Source organism: Protopterus annectens, chromosome 4.part1, assembly GCF_019279795.1.
Source record: "Protopterus annectens isolate FY-2018-M chromosome 4.part1, PAN1.0, whole genome shotgun sequence".
In the NCBI taxonomy this organism is placed as follows: domain Eukaryota; kingdom Metazoa; phylum Chordata; order Ceratodontiformes; family Protopteridae; genus Protopterus; species Protopterus annectens.
Window position 1 is genome coordinate 536389002 of NC_056734.1, and position 19351 is coordinate 536408352.

At 39.7% G+C, this 19351-nt stretch overlaps 1 protein-coding gene across 1 annotated transcript in view; it reads left to right on the forward strand.

Annotated features, from left to right (window-relative positions):
- LOC122801246 (serine/threonine-protein phosphatase 2A regulatory subunit B'' subunit alpha-like) overlaps positions 1-19351 on the forward strand; it is a 1986253-nt gene that overhangs the window by 1951231 nt on the left and 15671 nt on the right. The window lies entirely within an intron of this gene.

Sequence of the window (19351 nt, forward strand, 5' to 3'; positions counted from 1 at the left end):
GAAGGAAAACACTGTAAAATTCATTCATCTGGGGGACTTCAAACTAACATAACAGAAGGAGATAGTATGTGTTTTAGGAAGTGGGCATCAGACTTTAAAAATGGTGTTTTAAGAGCTTGTGTAGCTAGATTACTATACCCTCATACTAAGACTTGTGTTTTTCAGTCTAATATAGCTGGTATCTTCCAACATTATGGTACAGAGATAAAGTCTTAACTCTGGATAACAAGGGAACATAGGACTGAGCAACTGCCACCATCTCAGGGGAAGGAGGTTGATTGACCCAGTGTTTTACTGGCCTTTGGCAAAGGGAGAGATCATATGCAGCAGCAGGATAGGTCATCATGTGCACATGGACACAACAAGAAATGCAAAGCACTATATCCAAAGGTTAGCAAATGCATAAAAATGTGCATGCATCACAGGCCAGTACTGCCCCCCCCCTTGTTAGTCCACATATCGTATCCTTGAGAGGTGAGGTTAGGAAATAAATGGAAGAGCCATCACCCTTACCAGTGATAGGCACAATAACTAGGGCTGCTGCGGAAGCCTGCAGTCTGTACGGGGGAGGGGGTTGAATCAAGACTATAGGCCTGCTAGGACAAGGATATCCTTAACAGATGGAGCAGTGAGATTATTAACCAAAGTTCTTTCACAGCTACCTGATGACCCCTCTAATTAAATTTAATCCCAGTGGGCAATGAATGGGCTTAAGACTAACTGGAGAGACATGAATGACTGGCATGTTTAAGAGGAGCAATCTTAAGCAATTGTTGGTATCCAGCTCACCAGATAGTAAGTATCAGCTTCGTGTACTTCAAAAATAGGTCCTAGCTTAAAAAAAAAAAAACTTTTTTCAGTATAGTGTTGTATGACATTGATAACTTCTGCCATGTCAACTAATTTTTCAAAAAAGATAAAACCATGGGCTCCTGATTTCTTTCACACAGTACGCTGTTATTCCACCTAGTATCTGTAAAGAACTAAATGGAAACATCATGGCTAAGTGTCCATATGAATCACAAATGTTTATACACCTGTGGATGTAACTAGTAATCAGATAATAAAAATTAAGAGTTTTACTTGAGCCTTTAACAGTCATCATCTTAAATGCATTACAATTTAGGTCTGTGGCATGGTTTGTGCAACTCCCAGATTGGTAGTACACCATATTAGTATGTGAATGCCTGTAGCTTGACCATTCTTGGGGCCTCAGACATGATTTGAGGAAATCCATCTTCAAGGCTTGCAGCCTTTCAACTTTCTGTAGTAGCACAGATATTTAGAATAGATCAGAGCAGTTTAAACGTTACTGAAGAGGTGGGCCAAAAGCTGTTTCCATTTCCTCTTCTAACAAGGGCAGACAGTACCACAACCATGTGCTATATCAATAAATAGGAAGGAACCCACTCCCACCCCCTGTGCAAGCATTCTTTATAGCTGTGGTACCTAATAAAGCAAAGGATCTCGCTGTGTAGAAGCATTCTTGCCAGAAGCACAAAAAAAAAAAAAACAGTCAAGCATACCTGCTTAGCAAATAGACCCAAACACTAACAAGTGTTGAACAGAAACACCTTTCCACATTTGACATCTGTACAACATCAGTAGTAGTGGATATACACACTGCAGCACAGTGAATCAGAAAACAAATTAATGAGGATGGAACATCGCAGACTAAATTGAAAAGTGCACCCCACACATTGGAGGATGAGGGAGGGGTTGTCCTACTGAAAAAAAACTAGCTGCAAAATACCGTGTTCTTAACTAATATGTAGTAGCACAACAAATCAAGAGTCAGTAGACAAGGAATTTATCCTTTTTCAACAGGACAACTCCTATCCCCTGCATCCTCCAGTGTTTGGGTTGTACTGTCCACACACCTACTTGTTCAGTTTTCTCAGCGCAAGACCATAAAACCTCAAGGATAAGTTTCTTAACAGGATTACACAAACCCAGTTATTTCAGTTATCCCTGTCATTGTACAACTTCATACCAAGAGTGTTTAATTTAGGAAGTACAAAGAGGCTTTACCTCCTGCATACACACTAATACAAACATGCATCTTTAGACATTGAAAAATGACATGATAATATAGAATAATCACTCTTCTGGAATATAATGTTCCATTCTTGTTAATTTGTTTTCAGTTAATTGTGGTGTGATATATCAGTGGGTTTCCAGAGCCAACCAGATATAAACCTGTTTTCCTCTCGGACAAACTCCCAGGAGAACAATTTTGTCACAAGGTAAAATAATGTGTTGTTCCATGACTGGGAAGATGTTTGCTGTATGCTTTCCTGACAGTTCTCCTGATCCAAAATGTCTGACTAAAAGTAAAAGTAGACACAACCCCCACTGATGCTTGCTTACCCAGGTAGCAGTGGATGTGACTTCAAAGACCCTCTGCAGTGGGTAACTCTTGTCAGTTCAAATATCCTTGCACATTTCAGGAACTTTTATAGCTTCCCTGCTTAAGGAGGTATAAACATGTGCACCTCTGACCAGAGCTTGTTGTCACATGATGTGCCAGACTAACAGTGCATGCTCGGTTCACACACTCCTCTGTCCATTTCTGTCACTCACACAGTTCCAGTCTTGATCCTAACTTTAGTAATTTATCCATTTGCTAACCTTTTAGTTCTCCACTATATGAGTTCTCAATATCTTAGGGAGCTCTTTGTCCCCCATTGTCTGTTGGAGGTGTCCAAAGCAGAATCTGTGACATCCATTGTACAGTCTTTTTGCCATCTGGATATATGCCTCTGAGACATCTGACCCAGTGTCTGAGGGACCCCCTACACTGTAAGGATTTAAGAGGTCCCTAAAAAGTTATGTATTCACTCTAGTAAGCAAAATTGGTTACTTTTGGTATTTTTATTAGTAACAGTGCTTATTTGTTGTTTTTGTTTTATATATATTTATATACTTGTATTTTTTAATTGGAATGGTGTTTGGTTACAACTAATATAATGAGCTTGAACCAGGTAAGTGAACTGGTCCAAGTGCCCTTATCAGCCATGACCTGGGCTCATATTGGAGAAACTATTGCATAGTTTTACAATAACACCTTTTATAAAATATTACAAAGTTTTACAGCAAAACACAGAGTTAGAAATAAGGTAACAACAGGCAATATATTATTTTTCAGAGATCAATAAGATCACAAAAAATGTGACATTTATAACGAAAAAGATAGTAGCAAAAGAGAACCACAGAGTACAATTTAACATGTCTATAAAGTTTTACAGTACATGCATACACGATTAGCAGAGTAGGACTCCATAATTTGCACAGGAATATACATTGTAGATTCTATCCTATAGCTCTGAAGCACCTTCATTTGTATTAATTAAAAATGTTCTGAGCTTATTTTGAAATTATGGTGTTTGATTCTCAAACTGCATCAAGATTACAAGACTACCTCATGCCAGCACTGTATATGTTCTTTGGAAGTCTCACAGCACTGGTGTTTATATTCTCACAGTAGCAAAACTTATATTCTGTGAAAGACTAACAGCAGCATTGCTTACTTACTGTTGAAAACTCACAGCAGCACTGCTCATGTTCTGTGCAAGACTCACAGCAGCACTGCTCATGTTCTGTGCAAGACTCATAGCAGCACTACTTGTGTTCTGTGCAAGACTCACGGCAGCACTGCTTATGTTCTTTGCAAAACTCACGGCAGCACTACTTGTGTTCTGTGCAAAACTCACGGCAGCACTGCTTATGTTCTGTGGAAGACTCATGGCAGCGCTGCTTATGTTCTATGAAAGACTCACGGCAGCACTGCTTATGTTCTTTGCAAAACTCACGGCAGCACTACTTGTGTTCTGTGCAAAACTCACGGCAGCACTGCTTATGTTCTGTGGAAGACTCATGGCAGCGCTGCTTATGTTCTATGAAAGACTCACAGCAGCACTACTTATGTTCTTTGCAAAACTCACGGCAGCACTACTTGTGTTCTGTGCAAGACTCATGGCAGCACTGCTTATGTTCTTTGCAAGACTCACGGCAGCGCTGCTTATGTTCTGTGGAAGACTCACAGCAGCACTACTTATGTTCTGTGCAAGACTCACGGCAGCACTGCTTATGTTCTGTGAAAGACTCACGGCAGTGCTGCGTATATTCTGTGGAAGACGTATGGCAGCACTGATTATGTTCTGTGGAATACTCACAACAGCACTGCTTATGTTCTGTGGAAGTCTTACAGCAGTATCTTTTATGTTCTGTGAAAGTCTCACTGCAACACTGGTTAAGTTGTATGGATGGCTTCCACAGCAGTGCTTATTCTGTGGAAATCTTACAGCAGTACTTCTGTTCTGTGAAAGTCTCACAGCAACACTGATTATGTTTTGTGTATAACTTGCAACAGTGCTGCTTATTCTGTGGAAAACTCACAGCAGCATTGCTTATTTTCTGTGGAAGTCTCACAGCAGTAACGTTTATGTTCTGTGAAAGTCTCACAGCAAAACTGTTTATGCTTTGTGGATGACTCACAGCAGCACTGCTTATGTTCTGTGTAAGTATCACAGCAGCAGTGTTTATGTTTTGTGGAAGACTCACAGCAGCATTTATATTTTGTGATAGTCTGTCAGTAGCACTACTTACGTTCTGTGGAAGACTCATGGTAGCACTGTTTATGATGTGTGGATGTCTCACATCATCAGTGCTTATGTTTTGTTGACTTAATGTACAACATGAAGTATTATCACAGGTACCTGAGTAATAACCCAGTTTCCAGCAAGAAACAATGAGAGAAGGTCAATCTTTTATCTCAGCCATGATAGTTGTGAAGGGTGGCCAGTGAAGACGTCAGCAGAAGGGTCTCTCTTAAGATCATGCATCAGTTTTGGTCACACAGGAAAAGATTAAGTATCTGGAGACAAGATATTATAAAAGTCCTTTCTTGCATCATCTTTGTGGTACAGTGAAATTGCTAGGGCTCTGTGGCATACAGGAATGGAGACCTAACTACAGCCTTCAGGACCTTTTTTTAACTTACAAGCCCCACCCCAGTGGAATGTTGGGAAGGGAGATGAGAATGCACAGCTGATGTCAGTTTGCCCATTCGTGGGGAGAAGGTGGGTATTCTTACCTGCTGGATAACTGATATCTGGCAGAAGCTATATGGCATTTCAAGAACCATTTAATGTTTGGTGCTTCTGTCTGGCAAGAATCATGCAATGCTGCAGCTAAATTCAGTGTGTGTAAGAATGTGCACATCACTAAGCCTGTATTATAAGCTCTGATTTGTTAGTGTACCTATTGACTACCATGGTGGGGGGAAGTTAGCAGTACATCAAGCCTTCCAGATCCTGTTGGATGATATCTGAGCTGTAACAAAGTTGGTTGACAATGGAGAGGAGGGCTTGATTGCAGAGCCGTAGAAAGGTTGGTTGGCACCCTGAGCAATGCCTTCATTTGCCCCCACCCAATTTGAAGTTCAGGATCAAAAGAAAATTGTCTCAAATTTGAAACATATTGTCTAAATTTAAGACCTAAAAATAGCTTTTTGTTGCATCAAACACCATCGATAAACTGTAGAAAAGAATTATAGTAGGTCCTCACTACAGTTCATTAAATTATTATTTACACTTAAAAAGGGTGTTCAAGTTAAACAAAGTATTATTATGTATATTTGTAATATTACTCTTTGCTAATCTATATCCAAACAACTTTGCTAAACTGCAGTAAAGATATATACTACCTTCTTGCTATAGTTCTTGTTCCACAAGCACAGCCTGGCATTTAAGCAGCTGAAATGACCAATACTGTTTACAGGTATGGATGAGCACATCCTCTACGGTCATGACTGTGCCCCATAAAATGTTGCATCTAGATCAGCCACCCTCCTTCACCCTACTATTCCTATCACATTGCTTGATGGTCATGAGAAATGGAGGAAAATATGTTACAGAAGAAAGTCTCTTGCAGCAAAATCAGTGCTTGACACCTCTTGGTATTTGTTATAAATCATGAGCTTTTCCTTAACAAGAGGGAGCTTAATCTTGTACGTGTCATCAGCTGACCATGAGAGGAGAATGAAAGGCATACAGCAATCAGCTGCCATGGAGATGTATCATGGGGTATCTGTGCAAACCTTACCATGTTAGACTGTTTGAAGAATGACTCACTCAGCCAGCTCACATGGAGTCATCCCTAGGGTCATCCAACAAGTGCTTATTGGCATCATTCAGAATCCAAGAGTTTAGTTCTTTGATCTTGTTTTGAGTGAAGAAAGATTCACCACCTGCAGCTGAAGAGCCTCCCATAGCTCTTCCTGCACCATAGAAACTCACAGAGAAGGCATAGGTGTTGGATATATGGCAGGACTTATCCTCATGCACCTCCTTAGGGAGCATGGCTTTATGCCTAAGCTAAGCTCTCTACAGTTCTCACCTGATTGGGTACTGCCTTTGTCATGAACTACACTAAGATTAGGACCCCATCATCTAACCCCCCATGGTTGCCTGACATCAGCTCATCACTTCATGTTCTTGGGCACATTCTATGAAATTCCTCATAGAATTTGTGGTGGATTATTTTCCATCCCTCTCAAGAAAAGAGGATTCTATATATCTTGAGGTCTTTGCATTACAGTCAGAAGAGGATAAGAAAACCATCCATCCTTGTACGCCTCCTCCTGCAGAACTGTAGCTAGAGCTGGTGCCTTGTACAGGTCCCCAAAACTGGTGCTCCTCTCAACTTAAAGTCGATGAACAAAAAAAAAGTTCTTCTCAAAGTGCAAGCTCTGACCCTCAAAACATTAACTCTTCTGTGCTCCAAAACTGTAGCAGTCAGGTTCTTACAGCTAATCACCACACACTGATTGTTTCAGCACTCCAAAAGTGATCACAGTTGTAGTAACAGCATTCATTTAGGAAGCTGTTGTATCGTGGCTTCATAAAGCAATGCCAGGACTGTAATCCTGCACCACCAGCACCTGCTTAATTGCACTTCCTAACAACTTGAGCCTGGGTGAGCCATTTTGATATGCCAACTATTGCATCTCAAAAATATAACCAATGTAATATCATAAATCCAATAAATCATATTTCCAAATATCATAAAAATAAAATAGAGTTGTTTTCTAGTGTTCCCTCACTTAATCCAAATCTGCCCCCATCATAACCACTGCTGTACATGCTACCTCGAAGATCATACAAACTCAGAGAAGGGAAAAATAAATAAAATTAAAGAAAAAAGCTAAGAATCATATCATCATAGGCCAGTATGTTCTAGATGTAGCCACAAATAACTTCATCTTCATCCCACTCAGAGAAACCAAGCAGTCTCTGCAGAAATGTTAAGACAGGCCCATCATATGCAGCAAAGGCTCTGTGATACTGTTTATCCATTGAGTCTATGCTCAAGTTTTTCTTTTTTCTTTGCTTTGAACTAATAAGGAGAGTTTGCTCCCATCCTGGGGCTCAGTGACTTCAGGTCACACATCAGATATATACCAGATGACTGCTATCTAGAAACATGGCCGTGGAACAGCAGTGCACCTGATTGGTGTTTCTGGACACCATGAATACTTTCCAATATATCAGCGTCTGGGTTCTATGCAGGAAATCATTTCATGTTGCTTTTGGTTAGCCTCACTTTCATTGTCTTGTGTTGCATTCTGGTTTGTACACGTTATACAGGCCAAACTGCTAGTCACTGTGGTAGACGCCTTATGGAAGAAGGAAATTTGTATGTTCCTGTACCTAGACAACTGAATACTGGCAAACCCCATTAAAGGGCTTCCTGTTAATATCCAATCCCTATACTATCCCATTATTGTAGGCATTAGTGGTGTCATTAAACTGTGAAAATCTTGTAATATCATAGCTCAATCTGCTGGAAAATGCTGCTGTGAATGACTACTATAACAATGGCATAGCTGCTTCCATTGCTTGTTTCAAGAATGTGACCCACTGTGGACATCTGTCTCATGATCACTCAATTGTCAGTTCACATCTTCTGCAAGCATTGTAGCCCTGACTCTGATTCCAGGTACCAGGCCTCCATTGGCACTTTCCTTCTTCGGGATTTGGCATTCTAAACCTTTTTTTTTTCTTTTGGTAGCAGGATAAATTCAGCAATGAACACAAGACTGTGATATAGTGGCATTTTATGTTCCACTTAAAGTTAACTGGGCGCATCTTCTCATTAAGTAGAGACCCCACAGAGATGGGTGCTACACTTTACAAGGCATCATCTCATCTCTAAAGTAGTATAACATATATCTTCTTTTTTTTTTGGCTTTTCCCGGTTAGGGGTCGCCACAGCGGATCACCTGTCCGCTCATGATTGGCAGTGGAGTTTTACAGTGTCGAGTTGCCAGCCCAGCGCCCAACCTTCCACAGAAGGCACACACATGCACACACTCACACCTAGGACCAATTTAGAGTGTCCAATCCACCTACAGCAAGTCTTTGGGATGTGGGAGGAAACCAAAGCACCCGGAGGAAACCCACGAGACCACAGGGAGGACATGCAGACTCCGCACAGAAGGCACCCCAGCTGAGGATCGAACCGGAGACCCTCTTGCTGTGAGGCGGAAATGCCAACCACTGCACCACCATGGCCGTATATAGTTTCCTTATATTAGAGGGGAGAGCAACCATTTGACAAGTGGTCACTTGTTAAAAGTAAACTGGAACAGTCAACCATGTGAAAATGCAACTCCTGGGATGATAAATTGTTTCAGCTCTATTTCTCGACTATGGCTGTGCAAGCAGTTTTTCAACCTTACTTAATGGTTTCTGTTTTTCCTGATGTTGTATGACTGTGGAGTTGTAGTACATAGGTATGGAGGGCATGCTTTTTGGGGGTTGTTGCCCAGAATTTCAGTGGATGTGCATTTAATTGAGTTTGATTGTTTCAGTTTACTGTCAGAGGTTTTACGTTTTGTGACTTATACTGGGTCCATATTAGAGAGGTAATTTATTAAGTGAATCCTGCGGGTGTATTGCATGGTGCTCTGGCATGCTTTTGTGTACTTGAGAATGAGGGAGAACTTAAACCATGCTTATGCATAGAATAAATCCAGGACATATGTTTGTATTTACAACTGCAAAAGATCAGTAGAATGTTGCCGTATGTGGCCATTACAGGTGCACTGGGTGGGGCTGCAGACCAATAGTTGCATTTCACATGTTGCCTGTTCGGATGATAAATACCACTTCTGATCTGCTGATATGGCTTTCAAGAAGTATGTTTAAATTTGTGGCTGGCTTCAAGTGATGCCAAAACACAGCAATTACGTATTAAAGATAGCCATATGGGGGCACAGATACCAAAGTAACCTCAGTTTTCAAAGGTGGTATAGTTCCCAGAACGTCATTTGGAAGTGCATGATCATGCTTGGTTGCACTTCACACATATACTGCCGTCTTCTGTTTTGGAGGTTTTCATTGTGCTGACACTAATGAAGAGGGCAGAGCTGATCTAGGAAAAATGTCAGGTGCAGATAGGAAATATTAAAGTCTAATTTTAAATGGACAGAACAGAGCTATGTTACTTTAGAACAGCAGTCACACTGTATATTTTGGAAATTACAAACTAACCTTAAAAAATATTAGTGTTAGTCCACAATTGAGTAAGGCCATTTTCTGAAATGTAGCACTGCTTTCAACATAGTAGATTACGAACTGTCCTATCATAAACAAGTGATTATATGCTTGAGAACTGTATGTCCAGAAATTCAGCTTAAGAAGGGTTATGATTGAAGAGACTCGGTTGTAATTGTAGAGCACAGAGCTGTAGCTGCTCCATGTTACACAGAAAGAGGGGAAAAAGTAAGGGAACACTTAAGTGGTTTACAGCTTTGAAAGCTGTAAGTCATTTAGTGCTATCACACAATTCTTTGTAGTACCGGGACCTGTATTTGTATGATGCAGAGGTAAAAAAGGAACAATAGGAGTCAGAGTATTTGCTCTAGAATTTGTAGTGCTGTGCCACTCATGTGGGCCTGAGACAGTGTATGGCTGATCCTCTAACAACTTTAAAAGCTGTAATGTACTTCATGCTGCCACACACACAAATGAAGTGTCACAGTACGAAGTATATTACTGCTTTAAAACTGTTTCCGCTTCCCATTGCTGTTCTTTAGTAGCTGCTGGTAAATGCTGTATTATGAGACTAGAGCACAACAGTCCTGAAAGGTTTTTAACAAACTTTATTGACAATCTTCCTTGCATCAGAAATGTACTTAAAGTTGTCTTCGTCCCAATTTCAGAGCATAATTGTGGTGTTCCATGTACTACATTAGTGTTACACATCAGTTGCCTAGGAAGATCAGTCCATAAAGTACAGTATGGAAGAGCATGGCCTTACCCCAGCAAAAGGAAGCCTGATACATGCATTGCTAACTAATAAAATCCTTCATAATGGTAACAGAACAGTAGGTTTTTGTTGACTGCAATGGAATGATAAAAGCAGACACATATGTATGGTAGAAATGTGTTTATTATTTTCCTTAATGTTTTAAAATATATATCTCACTGCTTTACATTTCTAAGTAGTCAAAAAATGTTATAATTTATTTACAAGTATGGTACAAGTTAACTTGCTCTGAAAATTAGATAAGAAATACATAAACAGATTACCTTCTATGTTACCATGTTATGTTTTACGTAAAATACATTGGATAAAGTGCTCAGGGTAGAAAATAAGAATTTAACATCCATCTGTACAGTTAATAAGACCCAGCTCAGAAATGATATGTAGCTTGGCAAGACTGTCTTGATGAAAGGCCACATGAGTGATATAGAGTCAATGCCAAGTCCTGTGAGAAGAAAGCAGCAGACAGAGAGAGACAGAAGCAGACAGACAAATGGAATGTTATACTCTAAAAGAGGGGTAGGGTGAACTGAGATAAACTCTCAAAGGAGCTGATTTGGTTCATTAAGGAAACACCGTTGAAAAAAAAACAGAGTGAGTTGTACAGGATCACAGGTGTACGATTTAAACATGGGGAGGGGTTAAATGAGAGGTAATATGAAGATGTTTTTTTTTCCCACAGAGATAATATAGGATGAATGAAATACATTGTTTGAAAAAGCAGTAATATGTGCAGCAAACACAGCACAATTTACAAACAACAGATAATGAGTACTGGTTAACCATAATGAGTACTGGTTAACTATAATCAGTACTGGTTAACTGCGATATGCACTTATCAGGTCCATAGTTTGGGTAGAAGACTGTATCAACCGAGAGCTATTACCTTCTGTCAGAATCCACGTTTCACTCTTATTCTGATATCAGACTTTATTCTTGGTTGAAGGACAACAGCACAGCTACAGTACTTTACAATCCATTTGAAAGGAGTGTAGAAAGAAGCAGAATAAAACATTTCACAAACACACACACTGTAGTAGCTGTAACATGACAATGAACTGTCTTTGCTTGGCATTGTTCTGATGTAAGGAAAACAAGAATTCTAGGCCTTGAGTACAGAGTCTTATCCACTTCATTGTCCAAGGCTATTACTAGTGATAGAGTCCTGTGTAACATAACCACTCAGTTATACATTTCTTAGAACATTCTGCTAACAGCAGTATTGCGTCCTATAGCCATATGTCACAGTGAGGGGCTTCCAGGAGAAACAAAACTCTGTTCAATCAAAACATTTTTGTACTCCCTTTGTAGTATTTTGATAATAAATGTCTTCTATCATGAGAGCAAACATTCATCTCAGTCGAAGAAAATAAAAGAAATACGAATAATATACTGATTACAAAGGTGACATTCATTTTTACAGAAATTAAGGGCACATTCTCTTGTAAAATATGAGATGGTTCCTGATGTCAGAATATGTGGTGATTAGGACTCCTTTGATGGGTCTCTGTTACACAGCAGATTTGCTCAGAAAATCAGTAGAATATATTAACATATTCATCTCCGCAATGAATATTAACATTTAAAGCATGCATTTATTTATTATTCATTATTTATTTATGGATTACTATTTATTTTCTAGAAAATTCTAACTAGACATAACATATTTTCACTGAAGCCCTAGGGAGAAAACTCCAATCTTGGGCATTTGAAATAAAATAAATGATACATAGTCGTAAGAACTATGCATTGGATTACTTATTTATTTAGTCTTCCTTTTATGACTAACTTACCCAGTTCAGGGCAGGCGAGAGTCAGAACCTCTCCTATCGCTCACTGAATACAAGGTAGGGAAACTAATCCTTTCCAAGATACCAGCCCATTGAAGTGCGCTCACATGCACACATACATACATACGTGAATGTGACTATTTTAAAGGATTGCCATTTCACCTATGGCATATCTTTGGCATGTGGGAGATAGCTAGAGTACCCAAAGAAAACTCACTAGGACACAGGGAGGACAAGTAGACTGTGCCCAGAACATACCTTGCTCAGGAAGTGAACTGAACAAACAAGTGCTCTGATGCTGTAGTGCTACCCTCTGTAAAACAATCATTATACATACAAGTAAATCAGGTGGTGGCATGCAATATAAAGCAAATATGGCAAAGTAAGAGCAACAAGCAGAATTACAGTATAAATTACAGTACCATAAATTACTGGGTTTTGAAGCAGCTTGTAGAGTACAGTCGCTTATAAGTATTGGGTTATAAAAAGAAAGACAAACTAAACGAGAACTAGTTGAACTACCAGGATAATAGTTAAGAGCCCAAAAACATTAATACAGTTGCAACTAATTTTTGGAAAATGTTCAGTATTTTGCCAAATTCCAAAGCATTGTTTAGGCTCCTGTCCTTTTATTTGCACTGTTGTCTTCCACAGTGCTGCTTGCATGTAGTGCTTTTAGAAGGCTGAAGCCATGTTGGCAGCTCTGCAACTGACAGAAAAAGGGCAGGGACCCAGATCATCTGTCTGTTTTATATAAAATATCTATACAGTCACAGCCAACAGACATCTTAGTAGCTGGTAGACCAAGTGCATTTCCTCAATTCTGATCCTGGTTCAGTAGCGTGTTTCCTGTTTCACCAAGAAGAAAAATATTTGTTATTAGAAACTCCAAAATCCCTGCCACCTAAACTATAAATGGGACTTGCATGCTTTCTGTTCAGACAGTGCCCCTATTTAAATACTTGGGGGCATTGTTCAATCTAACCCTTACAGCCATGCATAACAGCTAAGCTATCTTCAGCAAGTTTAACATACAGTTAAAATCTCAGCTGCACATTTTCAGTATATTTCTGTCCATAGCTGTGCGGTGAGAATTTCTCATGCTGCGTAAGTAGTCTTTTAGCACCACTAAAGTTATGCAGATAAACAGCACATTCGCTCTACTTGTTCCCAAAATGCACCATTGAGTGCAAGGAGGATAGCTTCTCACCTCTGAAAGGGATGGCCTCTTACTGTGCACCCTACCTTATAAACTACAAATTGTAGGCTGTCACCTCCCCATCCCCACCCCCTTCACAGAGAGAGAGAGAGAGAGAGACACACACACACACACACGCAACCCTTCAAGGAATAGGAATAGGAATGTTCTTCACATGACCTTTTCTGATTCCAAACTAACTAAACTGGAAATAAGGGAGTTACTCTGGAATCCTTGATGAATAAGTGAATCAGAAAGTGACTGAAACAATCTGCTTGAGTTAGCACTTATCAACTTCAGCAGTGTAAAACATCTACAATTTTTTTTTTTTTTTTTGCAGGTAGCAAGCCCCACCTGCACCACAGTATACTTCTGCTTAAGTAATCTGACTTTGAGTTTGCACACCTTCAGACAGAGGAGAAATCCCTTGTAAAATACAGCTTGGAGTGCTGATTCACGTAATTCACTTCAGTTATCTGTTTTTGAATTCACTGAAACTATTGTGCTATTTAGCCTTAGTGGTCATGCCGCAGTGTGTTTCATTATCCGTCCACTTTTGAGGGGAAAATAAGGTCAGAACTCTGGAGATCAAAAGCAGGATTGACTTCTATTAATTTTTATCTACAGTGAGAAGCAACAACAAAGGATGACAAGAAGAGGCAGCAGTGAGACTGTGAGAGGCAAAGCTCTGAGGTTCACTGAAGAAAAAGTGAACAGAGAAATGAAATTATGAATCAGAGATGCATGGTACTGGAGCATAAAGCAGTTAGTCTGGATAAATATGGACGTTAATACAGTCATAAATGAAAAGCAGAGGTCATAATGGAAGCTAAACACTGGGAAAAGAAGACCTGTGTAGTTATGAAGAGGGTCAGTTATAAATAAATAAATAAAAATATCAGCCAAAGGTATCCACTACTCCAAGGCAGCTGTGGGGAATGAGATAGCCAGACTTGTGAAATGTGTCCAAAAAATGTTCAGATATTTTGGTGAATAGTAATGGACTCGTGTAGACATTGACCTGGTGAAAAGGGGGCGAATTATAAGCAAGACAGTATTGCACAGAAATATAAGGAATTTGTTATCAGCCAGATGATCTCTGGCCTAGCAGCTAAACTAATTAGACAATTTTCCTCTTACAGCCTCAAGAACCCCAAGCACTCAGCAACCCCCCCAAACTTAATCTCCATTGTCCAGATTCATGCTTCTTTATACTATGTCCAAAACTCTGAAAAAGTATTCCCACAACTAAAAGACACCTAATTTTATCTTAGATATGACACTTAACTAAAGGCCCACCTCCTCTTTACCTGTCCTCCAACCATATCACCTAGCCTGAACTGTCACTCTGTGTTTTTCCTAGTACTAACACTCTCCCTCGTATAGTGCATTCTGTTGCATCAGACTACACTTTTCATCAGGTAATACTTTGCTTAACATACCTTCTCCTATAATCTACTCACCTCTGCCTAACATACTTCACTCCATTCAACTATCATATAATTCCCACTTGCACAACACACAGCTGTAATTCTCACACAGATGCAATGCTTTCTAAACTAGACTTGTCTTATTTTAAATAGTATATATTACAGTTGTATATACTCTTTACATTTGTGTTAGCTGATATTTTACAGACATATATTTTCATTATACTCCTGTTGTCTGTCACTAAATATAAGTCTGATTGTCTGAGGCTGAGATTAGGCACTTGTAATCAGTGCTGTACACATTTTGGTAAATAAATAAATAAATCTAGATGGGCATTAGTTCCTTACCACACAGGTACATTAATGTTTCCTGTTTTGCCTCAATAGATGTTCATATTGTTCACTGCTGCAGTAGCCTTACTGTACGAGTTATATCCTGCCAAGGGTATCACAGCTGTTCAGCTTTCAAAACTTTAGGGTGCCCTCCATGCATCCAAACTGTCAAGCAGCTCAAGCTGAGCTGACTAAAAGACAAGTCTGGGTGAAAATCCTTTCAGAGCTTTACTGCCACTGAAGAGTACATTACTCTGAGGCTTTTGAGGATCAACAGTCGGCTTGTACCTTCCTTAGCTGGGTAGATAAGTTCCCTTTGGAGGGGAAAAAACTTCCATTTTCTGATTTTTTTACTAATGTTTTATTACTTCTTTCTTCAAGAACTGTATTTTAAAGCTAGTAGTTGTGCTTTAATGGACTGCCTCAAGACTGTAACATACTTTTAAATGGAGCGCTCATTGTTTCTTTTAACTTAAAAATAGTACTATCTAACTGATAAACTGTTTTCTGTGTTTATATTAATGTTGTGGGCCTGCCATAGTGTTTGAAAGTGCTTTTTATTGCTTTTATGTAAAAAAAGTACCTTTTGTGGACTGTAGTTTAGTAGCATTATTGCTTGTTTTCCCCAGGACAGAGGCACTATTTTTGGCTTCACCATGGAACAAATTGTCACTCCTATGGCTGGTCCTTCTTCCAGCTGCAAAAATAAATAAATAAATAAATAAAAATAAGTAAATAGCCATTGCCACCACAGCAGGCTAGCAATTTGCCTCAGCCTTAGGTAGGTGACTCTGCTGTGGTCATTTGTTGTACCTCAGACCACTCATCTTTTACCTCCGGTGTAGCACCTACAGCCACTATGGACTAGGAGTTATACACTTTCTCTACAGCTGTTGGGGTCCCGTCAATGGGCAAGGGAGAACCACTCTTGTTGTTCCTGGGAGAGGGAACAGGGAAGGTTTCCCTGTTGTGTCAGTATGCTGTGCCATCCTTAGGGAAGCAGCAGCTGCCATTAGTAACATGGTTGCCCCCATTTTTTCTGTCAAAAAGAAACAGAAAACCAAGCATGTATCTATGCCTCCTGAAATTTCTTTGGACATGAGTAGTTTACTGGGACTGGCTCAGGGTTTGATTGAGGCTATTGGTCCTTCTTGCAGATTAGTTTCAGGTAAAAGAAAGTGGGATTCCTCCTTTCCTGAAGAGATTCAAGATTCTGAACAGGAAGATGCAAGGCCAGATTCATGGTATTGTCCACAGATTTCTGATTCAGACTCAGAAAAATGCTCTCCTTCTGATTCTTCCTGTAGGGGCTTTTCTTTCTCTGAGACTATTGCTAGAATAGACCAGTGTTTTCAGTGGACAAATAGGGAGGTTTCTCAGTCCCTCACAAAAAAGTGTATACTTCTGAACCTTTGAATTTCAAAATTTTAAATTGTCAGGCTCATATGTTAAAGTTTATCCTGACATATTGTGAAAGTATGAGGACTGTTTCATGTACAGTTTCTTCTTGTGAAGACAAATCTGCTTTAAATAACTTAATTTCTTCTGTTGCACAGGTTACTACTCATTGTTTGCAGTGTGTGTATGACTCTGTTGATACTGCTTCCAGGGCTATGGCTGCTGGTACAGTTTTAAGGAGGTTTGCTTGGCTACATTTTCAGAACCTTCCAGATGATAAAAATGAGATTTTAAATTCTCCCTTGGATAGAGATTTAGTGTTTGGCCCTTCTGTTGCAGAAGTGATCAAAAGTTGAGATTAAATGGGCAAGGTGATCCAGGGAATTTCTAAGATTTTTTAGCCCTCCCTTTTCAAATTATCCAATTAATTTTCTTTCTCCTCATCCAGTTTTGGCAAAAAAAAAAAAACAGAATAAACAGTGTCAACAGAATTCAGGCAGGTTCCAAAAAGAAGTCTCAAACCTCCCAAAACCAAGGACACTCCAACAAGTCTGAATAACTATTGAAGAGACCTTGTGACCCACTGCCACCATGGCCCTCTTTCTCTTCCAGAAAGTCTGAATCTCCATTTTTCTTTTTGGCAACAGATTGTTTCAGACAAATGGGTTCTGAAAATCATTCATCGGAGTTACTGATGGCAGTGAGAGGAAATTACTCCTTTCCAGGGAGGTCATTCCTCATCCTTAGATCAGATTGTTTTGTTTCCACCTGTTCTTCATCATATGCTGTCCCGAGGAGTGATAGAACCAGTTCCTCCTTCCCAAGTGGAGAAAGGGTTTTATTCAAGGGTGTTCCTAGTCCAAAATATGAAAATGCTTGGAGACCAGTTTTGGAACTTTTGTTTCTAAACCTGTTTGTGTTAGTGCCCAAATTCAAAATGGTGCCACTTCAAATCCTGTTGCCTCTTCTTCCTCTTTCAAGTTTCTTGGTAACACTAGACTTAAAAGATGCTTATCACATTCTTATTAATCCAGACTTAAGGTGTCTCTTAAGGTTTTGTATGTTTGGATCACATTATCAGTTCTCTGCTTTACCCTTTGGACTATCTACTGTGTCATGGGTGTTCACAAAGTATCTAGTTCCAGTTATAACTTATTTCAGGCTACAGGGCATCCACATTTTTAGATGACTTGCTTATCTTTGCCAAGTCTTTTTAAAAATGTCAGGAATTTCTCTCTTGGGTGAAAGATCTCTTGCACAAGCTGGAAGAGAACATTCAAAAGTCTTTCTTCACTCCCTCACACAGGATTGTGTTCCTGGGACGTCAACTAGACACCTCAGTTCAAAGAGCTTTTCCTCCACAGGAAAAATAGATCTTTATTTGCATCTGTTTCTAATTTTTTCACTCAAAATTCAGTCACAGCAAGGTAATACCACAGGATGTTGTGTCTCGCACCATCTGTGATTCTCATGATACCCCTGGCAAGACTCCACATGAGAAATATACAATGGTATCTGAAATCACTTTGGTCCCAGCATCAACACCCTTTATCCTTTCAGATTCCAGTACTGGGGTTTCTCAGAAGACAAATCACTTGGTGGAGACAACAGATAATCTTTAAATCAAGGTCTCCTCTTCTCCCTCCCTGTTCCAAAGCAGTCAGTCATGATGGGTGCTTCAGACTTTGCTTGGGGAGAAGTTTCAGGAAAAATAAAAATGCAGGGGGGTGTGGGACATCAAGAACAGACACACACATATAAATATCAAGGAGATGGTTGCCCTGGTCAAGGCAGTCAATTTTGTGAACCATCTTTGGTCCCAGGGACGTCTTCAAGTGCTTACAGACAATACCACAGTGATGTGATACAATAACAAGCAAGGAGAAGCCAGGTCATATTCCCTTTGCAGACTAGCCATGTTAGCTTGGTGTATCACTTCACAGCACAGTCTCACTCTACAGGCATCCTACATTCTGTTGGAGCAAAATTGTGTGGCAGAGAAACTGAGCTGGACCAGGGTAGACCCTCAAGAATGGAAACTAGATCTGGGGGTTTTTCTAAGATTAGATCCATCTGTGGGGGGGTTCCTGAAGTAGACCACTTTGTCTCTTCTCTGAACAATTAACTGGCAAAATTCTGTTCCATGACTCCATGCAAGAAGGCCTTTTCTTTTCTTTGGAAATGAAACTTCCTGTATGCCTTTCCAATAAAATCCAGGCTACTTCTGAAGATTCAGAAAGAATTCCCCAAGATCATTGTGGTGACTCACTACCCACGGATCATCTTGTTTCAAAGCAGTCACATGTCACAATGTTCTTGAAGGGGTAGGATATCTGAGTTGCAAGCTCGTATGGTGAATCAACCCTACCTCATTTTCCACAAGGATGGGGTTTCTTTGAGAACTAAACCTTCTTTTATGCCTAAAGTGGTATCTGAATTTACTTTGTCAAACTTTCCACCTCCCTGTTTTCTTTCCTGAACCTAAAAATGAGGGTGAAAGGATACTGCATACACTGAATGTCTACAGACAAATCAGGTACTATCTTGACAGAACTAAATCTTTTGGATCATCAGATCAATTGTTCATTTCTTGTGAAGGTAAGAAGGGACAACCAGTCTCAAAACAGACTATTTATAAATGGTTGGCTAAGGCTTTTACCTTTTGTTATACTCACCATAACATATCTATTCCAGGTGAGGTCAAGACCCACTTTACCAGGACCTTGGCTTCTTCTTTGGCGTTTTGAAAAGGGTTGGATTCCAGACTTATTCTACAAACTGCTAATTGGTCCTCTGTACATACTTTTGCAAAGCACTATAAGGCGTATTACTTCTCTAGGTCTAGATCATGCTTTGCTAGGACCATTCTC